General features: G+C 52.1%; 1 protein-coding gene across 1 annotated transcript in view; it reads right to left on the reverse strand.

Moving 5' to 3' along the window:
* The window catches only part of SPSB1 (splA/ryanodine receptor domain and SOCS box containing 1), an 80,847-nt gene extending 72,026 nt beyond the window's left edge, over window positions 1-8,821 (reverse strand). Inside the window, exon 1 of the mRNA XM_060258807.1 lies at window positions 8,604-8,821. The gene's annotated coding sequence lies outside the window, so the exon portion shown is untranslated. The remainder of the gene's footprint in view (window positions 1-8,603) is intronic.
* Window positions 8,822-9,266: the final 445 nt, after the last annotated feature.

Raw genomic sequence — 9,266 nt, forward strand, 5'->3', positions numbered from 1 at the left:
GGGCTAATCAAAAACGTGAAACCTTCTTCACCCAAAGGGTGATTAACATGTGGAATTCACTGCCACAAGAGGTGGCGGATACAAGCATAGCCAGCTTCAAGAGGGGACTGGATAGACATCTGGAGCAGAGGTCCATCACTGGCTATTAGCCACAATGTATTGTTGGAGCTCTCTGTCTGGGGCAGTGAAGCTCTGTATTCTTGGTGCTTGGAGGGAGAGCACAGTGGGAGGGCTTCTGGTGTACTGGCCCCACTGGTGGACCTCCTGATGGCACTTGGGGGGTTTTGGCCACTGTTTGCAAAGAGTGTTGGCCAGGATGGGGCACTGGCCTGATCCAACATGGCTTCTCTTATGTTCTTATGTGACACAGAGTGCTGGACTGGAGGAGCCATTGGCCTGATCCAACATGGCTTCTCTTATGTTCTTATGTGACACAGAGTGTTGGACTGGAGGAGCCATTGGCCTGATCCAATATGGCTTCTCTTATGTTCTTATGTGAAGCGCTGGTAACCTGCAAAGGTTAACAGCAGGTTGCAGACAGAGGTCTGATCACCCAACGCAGCCTTCTCCATGAACACACATGAACCTGCCTTCCATTAAATCAAACCCTGGGTCCATCAAGGTCAGAGTACTGTCTACTCAGACTGGCGGACGCTCCCAGCCCTGAAGCGCATGTTCACCTTTTGCAACTGAGTGTGGCAGAACCCGCACAGAAGAACACCGTGTGCTCCTGTCTACAGGGCAAAGCGTGTGCTCAGAACCCTCCCCGCCGAAGCAGGCTCATGGCATAAAATGCAGACATTACAATAACACAATAATAAAATACACTAATTACATAACAGTTATATTTCTCAATTAAAATATACTATTACATTAAAACCATCAATTAAAACTATCAAATTTAAAACCAACAAATTAATTCGGCGCTACAATCTTGATGCCCCGATAGAAGCCCTTCGAGGGGCCTGATAGAAGCCCTTCGAGGGCCTGATTTGGCCCCTGGGCCACATGTTTGACACCCCTGCTCTAAGCAGAGGTCTTTCATGTTACCTGCTATCTGGTCTTTTTGACTGGAGGAGCTGCTGTGAATTGGAACCTGCTTCTGCATGCAAAGCAGATGCTCCATCACTGAACTTCAGCTCCTCCCTTAATGTGAGGAGGAGGAAGAGGACGATGACATTGGATTTATACCCTGTCCAACACTATGAATCTCAGAGCGGCTCACAATCTCCTTTCCCTTCCTCCCCCACAACAGACACCCTGTGAGGTGGGTGGGGCTGGAGAGGGCTCTCCCAGCAGCTGCTCTTTCAAGGACAACCTCTGCCAGAGCTATGGCTGACCCAAGGCCATTCCAGCAGCTGCAAGTGGAGGAGCGGGGAATCAAGCCGGCCCTCCCTGATAAGAGTCCGCACACCTAACCACTATGCCAAACCGGCCCCAATCTTTGTCCAAGTGGACTCGGACAAAGCAGACAGACTCCAAAGCAGTCCCAAATTCCCTGCACAAAGGAATGCATCGCACACCCCACCCTGAATCCCAGATATGTCACACAAGATGACAGGGGAGCCCCTGCCACAACATCAGCAAAACTCCCACCTCTAAAGCGCATGGCACGCCAGCTTCCCAGCCCACTCGCCTTTTGCAGCAGAGTACGGTTTCCCATGCAGAAGAACACCATGTGTTCTCGTCTACAGGGCAAAGCGGGTGCTCAGCAGAACCACGCGTACACAGGAACGTGCACGATGCCCAGAATCAAGGCGCGTGAACAGAGCGATAGGGGAAATGTACACGATAAACTGGATGGGCGGTGGAGGGTCAACAACAACAAGCCAGCGTCATCTATGCTTTTAAGAAACCCAAAGTTATTTGAGGTCAGAACGGGCGAGGAGAGAACATGTTCATTGAATTTCCTGGTTAAGACATTACGGCCCATGTATTGTTCCTGGGACAAGACACACCGTTCTCCAATTTCAAAACAAAGAGCCATTCAAGATCCATTTAAATTTGCCTCCTACCCTGTCCCAAGATTTCAAGAGGACAACTTATCACGGCGTCCTCTTCTCCCCTGCAGAGGCGTGGAGAGACACAACAGGGACTCGGCCAGGGGGGCGCGGCTGTGGGGGCACACCCTCAGCACAACAGCCAACGGTCATAGCACACCAAGGACCTCCCACCCCAAACACTCACACACACACCCCTCATATGACTTGAGATTTCACGCAAGAACGCTGAAACCGGATCTTGAAGCCGAAACTCCATCTGCGCTCTCTCAACTGTTCAGTCCTCAAGTTACTCTGAACTAGGGTTGGAAGCTTCTCCCCCACCCCCCACCCCTGCTGAAGACTGCCCAGGCAACTGGAAAATCCCCACCCGCCAAATATTTACTACTTATCTCAGAGGCAATTGCTTCACCTACACTTTGAACTCCCAACATTCCCTCCCTCGCAGGGCATGTTGAGTCCTCCACTGGCGGCTAAATTACAGTCTTGCATTGCCCCGTATGTCATATTTCTTTCGTTTCTACCAGCTTTCCTCCCCAGTGGAGATCCAAAACAGCTGACTTCGTTCTCCTTCCCTTCATTTTATCACGACCGCTCTGTGAGGTAGGTTAAGCTAAGAACATGGGCCCAGCCAAAGGTCACCCAATTAGCTTCCACGGCTGAGGGATTCGAACCTGGGTCTCCCAGATCCTAGTCTGACGCTCTAACCACTACACTATGCTGTCTCTCAACTATCTAGATCAGGGGTGTCAAACATGCGGCTTCTATCAGGCCCTAAGCAAATGGCTCGTGTCTGCGTCCTTTTCCCTCTCTCTTGCTTCCTTCTGCATCTCAACTTGCTTTGCAAGGCTTGCTCATTCGCGCAGGAGCTACAGAACAAAACCTCAGTTTTCTCTATTGTTGAGGCTCCCCCCTCACCCCAGTCCCCTGGGGAAGGAAGGAAAGAGCCCGAGTTTCCTTTGCCGAGTTCCCTGGATCCCAAGGGAGAAATACAAAGAAATCACCTTTAAGACCAACAAGTGCTAATGTTTTATGTTAAGTTTTTTTTTAAAAAAAAATTAGTGGTGTTTGTGTCCTTTAAAAAGTTTATATCTCTGCCACCTAATCTTAAATAGGTACACACATGGCCCGGCCTGACACGGCTCAGCCCAGCAAGGTCTCATCTATGTCAGATCCGGCCCTCATAGCAAATGAGTTTGACGGCCCAATCTAGGCTATCTTTGGGGCGGCCCCATCGTGAGCACAGAGGCCCAACAGCATACTGCTAGATGGCGGCTTCTAATTCGAACCACGTTTTGCACAGGGCTTTTCTGGTAGGAAAAGCCCAGCAAAAACTCATTTGCATTTTAAGCCACACCCCCTGATGCCAAGTCTGCCGGAGCTGCGCTCCTGTGCGTTCCAGATAAAAACAAAAAAAACAAAAAATAGCCTGGGTTTTGCAAGAGCTGGGCTCTCTCTACCTGAGCCACGGCCAATCAGAGGAGACGATACTAAGCTCAACAGAGAGCCAATGTTAGCGTAGGCACGGGGAGACGCGAAGCAATTAAGCGACTAGGATCTGGGAGACCCAGATTCGAATCCCCACTCTGCCACAGAGGCTGCTTTGGAGCCGGTCACACACACTCAGCCTAACCCACCTCACGGGGTTGTTGTGAGAATAACGAGGAGAGAATGTTGGAAGCCACTCTGGGTCCCAACTGGAGCCAAAGGCATGTATAAATAATTTTTATTTTATTTTATTTATTTTAGTATATTTCTATCAGGCCCATTCCTCACAGGGCTCAGGGCGGAGTACAACATATAACAAAACAATAAAAACATTTTATAAACAGACAACTCAACAGCGCTCAGAAAATTTTCCATATCACCACCTATTGCCCAGCCTGGCTGTCTCACATGGTGAGAAGACGTTATCCCATAGAGATGGCAGATATTGCTCCATTCAGTGCCAGCAGGGGAGGCCAACCAGATCAAGAAATAGACGCCCGCAGCCTCAGCTAAAAGCCTGGCGAAACGGCTTCATTTTACAGGCCCTACGGAAGGCTTATAAGCCGGGTAGGGCCCGGATCTCGGTAGGAGCTGATTCCAACCGGTGGGGGCCAAGACTGAAAAAGCCCCGGCCCTAGTAGAGGCAAGATGGGCATCTCTTGGGCCGGGGATGGTCAACAGATGTTAGGAGGGTGAATGTAATGACCTCCCGGGCATATATGGGAGGAGACGGTCCTGCAGGACCTTATAATGTAAATAAGTAAATTTCCCATTGGCTATAAAGCTTCCTGGGAAATCTGATCAAGATCTCAATCTAGCACCCCCCCTATAGGAAGCCTAAACTGAGGAGGGAAGACTCTAGAATGAGGAAGGAAGACTCTAGAATGCCACATTCAGTTCCCTGGCTGGAAGGGGAGACAAAGATGTGCTTAAAGAAACACACCTTCCAGCATTTGGCAAGGAGAGGTCCCCGCCCCACCCATTCAAAATTGGAAATGCACCAACCGCGGGGGCCGCTCTCACCTATTACAGATCCGCAGGGAAACAGCCGTTCCGCATTTCGGCTTCCTGCTGGTACATGCACACTACGTAACACTCCCCTCACCAGTCGCACGCAACACCTGGAAAACGCAACTTGGCCGAGGTTCACGCAAGACCGGCACGTGCGTTGGCAAGAGAAAGCCAGGCAAGTTTCTCCTTTACATAGTTTCAAGAGCTACCTGGCCAACAGTACCATGACCCCACACACACACAACGTTTCTCCCTAATGAATTCACTGGAGGAAACCCAAAGCAGCGCTACCACCTGACTCGGCCGTCCAGAGTGCACACCTCCAACAGGTGACCTCTGGCTCACAACATTTCTCCTCTCCACGCTCAGGGTCCCCCGCTGATCAAGAAAGGAAACAGGTTTGGGCTTCTGCCTCCAGCTAGGCTTTTCGCAGCCATTACAGGCCTCTACCTCCCTACAGGCCTCTCTCCCCGCCCCCCACCCTTACCGTTTTCTCACGAGAAGAGCAGAGTCCCAAGCTTTGTACAGACAGTCCCTCGGGGAGTACGTGGAGCCTGTGGCAACAATTCGGATTTTGCGCAAGGCCTTATTCTCCAAAGTCACTTCAGGTGGGTACGTCGTGTGGGTCGGCAGCAGGAGACCAAGATTCCACACCGCCAGTGCCTTAGAAAAAAACCCAAGATTTTCAGGGATGTTCGCTGTTGAGAGTCCAAGCTTTTGTATCTGGCCCGGGGAGGCTCCCAAAAGCGTATCCTCCGGAAATCTTGTCAGACTTTACGGTGTGCTCCTGGGCTCAGAATTACTTCTCAAGAGCATTAACTCCCCTTCGAAGACGTCGAAGCTCACAGAGCAAAAAGAAGCCTCTTAGACTTCTATTGTACTGAGCATCCACAGCATTCTTTGAGAGGTGCTTTCCACAGCAATACGAGTTTCCGGCTCAACATCAGGAAGAACTTCCTGACCGACAGCGCGGTTCCTCGGTGGAACAGGCTTCCTTGAGAGGTGTGGGCTCTCCTTCCTTGGAGGTTTTGAAACAGAGGCTGGATGGCCATCTGACAACAATGAGGATCCTGTGAATTTAGGGGGAGGTGTTGTGAGTTTCCTGCATTGTGCAGGGGGTTGGACTAGATGACCCTGGAGGTCCCTTCCAACTCTTTGATTCTATGAGCAAACGCTTCTCCCGAGGTTGGTGTAGTGGGACCAGGATTGCCGCCTGGAACCCAGTGGAGCAAGGCCGCCTTGCCACTAGGCAAGCTAGGCTATTGTCTAGGGTGCCAAACTGGGCATCCCCATGTGACTTGGTGACATTATCAATGTGGGGGGGGGATGCCAGAAGTTAGCCTTAACTAGGGTGCCAGACAGTCTCTCCTGGAGAGAGGACACAGAGAAGAAGATGATGATATTGGATTTATACCCCGCCCTCCACTGAATCTCAGAGTGGCTCACAATCTCCTTTACCTTCCTCCCCCACCCTCCACTCTGAATCTCAGAGTAGTTTACGATCTCTTTTATCTTCCTCCTCCACAATTGACACCCTGTGAGGTACGTAAGGCTGAGAAAGGTCCCCCAGAAGCTGTCCTTTCAAGGACAACTCTGTGAGAGCTATGGCTGGCCCAAGGCGGCTACGAGACCCAAGAACCTGTCGTAGAACACCACAGCAATAGGGGAAAGGTCCTGACCCCACCAATTCCACCAGAAGCACACAGAACTAAGTTAGCACGAAGCGTGTCCTATTTAAAGCCTTTGTTTTAAACCAGGGGTGGCCAAACCGTGGCTCGGAAGCCACATGGGGGTCTTTCACACCTAGTGTGTGGCTCCTGGAGGTTAAGGAAGAACTTAATGCAGGCTTACTCTCAAGTAAGCGTGCTTGGCATCAGCACCTCTGTCAGTCTCTAAGCACTGACCCATAGGTAGGTGACTATTTCTGCTGGGTGTGAAGAGGGGAAGGAAGAGGAAATAGGCAGGCTTGCAAGCTCTTCACCACCACAGAGGTCAACCAGAAACCTAGAGCGGGGAAAGAGTACAAGAGCCGGGGGAGCCACTGGAAGGAGGACAGAATTCAAGAGGGCTGTTCAGCATTTTGCTTTCGTTTCATAGCTCCTCTAGGAACTGTATTTACTAAACCTTGGTGTCAAGGCAAAGAGAGATAATGATGCAAATCGTGGTCAGTGATTTGTGTGTCACGTGTTTCCTTCTCCTACTGGTGCAAAAAAAAAAAATCCCTAACCTTTGCCTATGTTGGTTTTATGGGGACTGTTATTCCCAGCTGTTTTTTTAAAGACTCCTTCTAGCATGGTCATGTTGTAAAGTGCATACATAGTTATCATTCTGTGCAAATAAAGTATTACCAATTTTAATAAAGATGAGTGTGGAATATTTGTGCATGTCTTGTGGCTCTCAAACATCTGACAATTATTCTATGTGGCTCTTACTCTAAGCAAATTTGGCCCCCCTTGCTTTAAACCCTCAACACATCTCCAGCTTCTCATCCAAGGCTGAAGTTTTCAAAATCTAGGAGAAGAGCTGTGTTGGTCTGCAGCAACAGAATAAAGTTGAAGTCCAGTGGCACCTTTAAGACCAAGAAAGTTTTATTCAAGGTGCACACAGAAGCTAATACCTTGAATAAAACTTTGTTGGTCTTAAAAGTGCCACTGGACTCTGTTTCCAAAATCTCTCCTCTGCATGAGGCCCTGGCTTCAATCCCCCGAAATTTCCTAGGGACACAATCTCCAGCACTGGGACAGAACTCTCGCTTTGAATGCTGGAAAGACCGCTGAGCTAGAAAGACCTGACATCTAAGTCTGAACAAGGCGACAGGTCTTTGAAAGGGGAAGGCAGGAGGTGAAACCCCCAAACCACAGGAAGGTACCGCCTGGTGTCTCCTGCACTTGCAAAGAGCTTGAAGAATCTGTCCCAGGCTGAAGTCACCGGGCCGGGTATCACAGCAGCCCACGTTCCCAGTCTCAAAAGCAAGCAGTTCTCCAGATGTTAAGAAGGGATTCGAGTTTGGAAAATATCAGAAACCCAAGCGAGGATCACACCCAAGTTTCCCAGCCTTTGCTCAGAACTGGTCTCGTGGAGTGTAGGGGGAAAGCGAATCAACACTTCTGAATTTGTAGATCCAAGTGGGCAGGTGTTGATGTGAAGCAGGGATGGCTAAATTGGCTTGACGCAAGAGCCACATAGAATAAATGTCAGATGTTTGAGAGCTGTAAGACACGAACGCCAGATGTTTGAGAGCCACAGGCAAGGAAGAGGAGATGGAAAGAAAGCAACTTTAACTTCAAATGCATTCTCTAAGCTGCCAGCTGGTTTGGCTTGGAGAAGTGATTGAAAGAGACAAACGCCTTCCCAAAGCTGGCAAACGGGGAGGTGGGGGAACTGCATTCACCACCCCGGGCCTGAAGACGCAGAACCAAGTCGGAGTTGCAACTAGAGAAAGCAACAAGAGAAAGCGATCGGCATAGGCAGCCCACAGGGGCGAGATCTGAGTGCAAAAGTTTTGAGGCTCCCTTCAGGCAGCAGAACGTAGCAAGCAAAAACACACACACACCCCTTCCCAAATGCAACCGTGTTACTGGAGCAGGAGTTTTGTGGGTTCACGCAAAAGCCACCCGACAAGAAGTGGGTCTGAAGGCGCCGTGGGAATCCGTCTTCTCGGTTTGCTTTCCCAGACCTCGCAAAGCCACACGCGCCTCCCTCGCCCCCCCCCCGCTCCAGGAATCTACTCGCAAGTTACAAGGGCTGCTCAACTCCGCCAAAAGGGACACGCGGAACATGATTAAGCAAAAAACGCAATGAAAATCCAAGAGCAATGATCCTGAGTGCAGAACCAGAAACGGGGGGGAGCGGGGGGGACCCTAGCTGCCCTTTGGGCCAGCGGCGTTCCTGCACCGGGCCGGGAAAAGTTGCAGCGCTGCCCTCCCGAGCCCTCAACTGCCAGAGGATCGCACGCACGCCCAGCCCCAGGGCCACCAAGGGCCCCGATCCTAACGCGGTGACTCCGCAGAAGTCCGCTCCCCCCGGCTCCCTTGCAGCCCCCACGCCTGCAGTTGCGACTTGCAGCAGCCGAGCCACAGAGGCGCTCCCCCCTCCCCGTCTTACCTCCCTAGGCATCCGGGGTAGACCATGCCGAGGTAGCTGCTCCGGGGCGGCGCCTCTTCGGCGATCCCGCCGCCGCCTCCTTTGCAAAAAAAATCCCCCCCTGGCCGTTTAGCAGGCGCCAGCTCGGTTGCCAACCGTCCGGGGACGCCCCGGGGGGAAGTCTGCGCGCCTCCCGGTCCCCGCGGCCAGCCCAGCGGCTCCTCTCGGGCGCCAGCGGCGGCCACAAGCCCAGCCAGGCCGGTCACGGGAGCGCCGCCCAGCAGATCTCCCAGCAGCAGCAGCAGCAGCTGCCTCTTCTTCGCATGCTCCGCCTCTTAAAGCGGCCGCCGGGGAGAGGCGGGCGGAGGCGGCGCTTGGAGAGGGTGGCGGGCGCCGAATCGGAACCCACGGCCCTGGGAGAAGGGCCTTGGCCTCGCAGGCAGGGGAGGCGCCTCGCGGCAGGAAGGAAGGAAGGAAGGAAGGGAGGCATTGGCTGTTGGGGGGTGCATTGGCAGAGACTGACCAAGGAGGGAGATCTTGGGTCTGGTAGGCCCTAGACTGTCGGGCACTCTAGGCAAGGCGAACTTTGCGCGCCCCCCTCTGCGCTCACAATGTCGGGAAGGCACATGGGGTGCCCAATTTGGTACCCCCAGAAGCCGGCGCCCTAGACAGTTTGGTGTAGTG

Source organism: Heteronotia binoei, chromosome 18, assembly GCF_032191835.1.
Source record: "Heteronotia binoei isolate CCM8104 ecotype False Entrance Well chromosome 18, APGP_CSIRO_Hbin_v1, whole genome shotgun sequence".
Classification (NCBI taxonomy): Eukaryota; Metazoa; Chordata; class Lepidosauria; order Squamata; family Gekkonidae; genus Heteronotia; species Heteronotia binoei.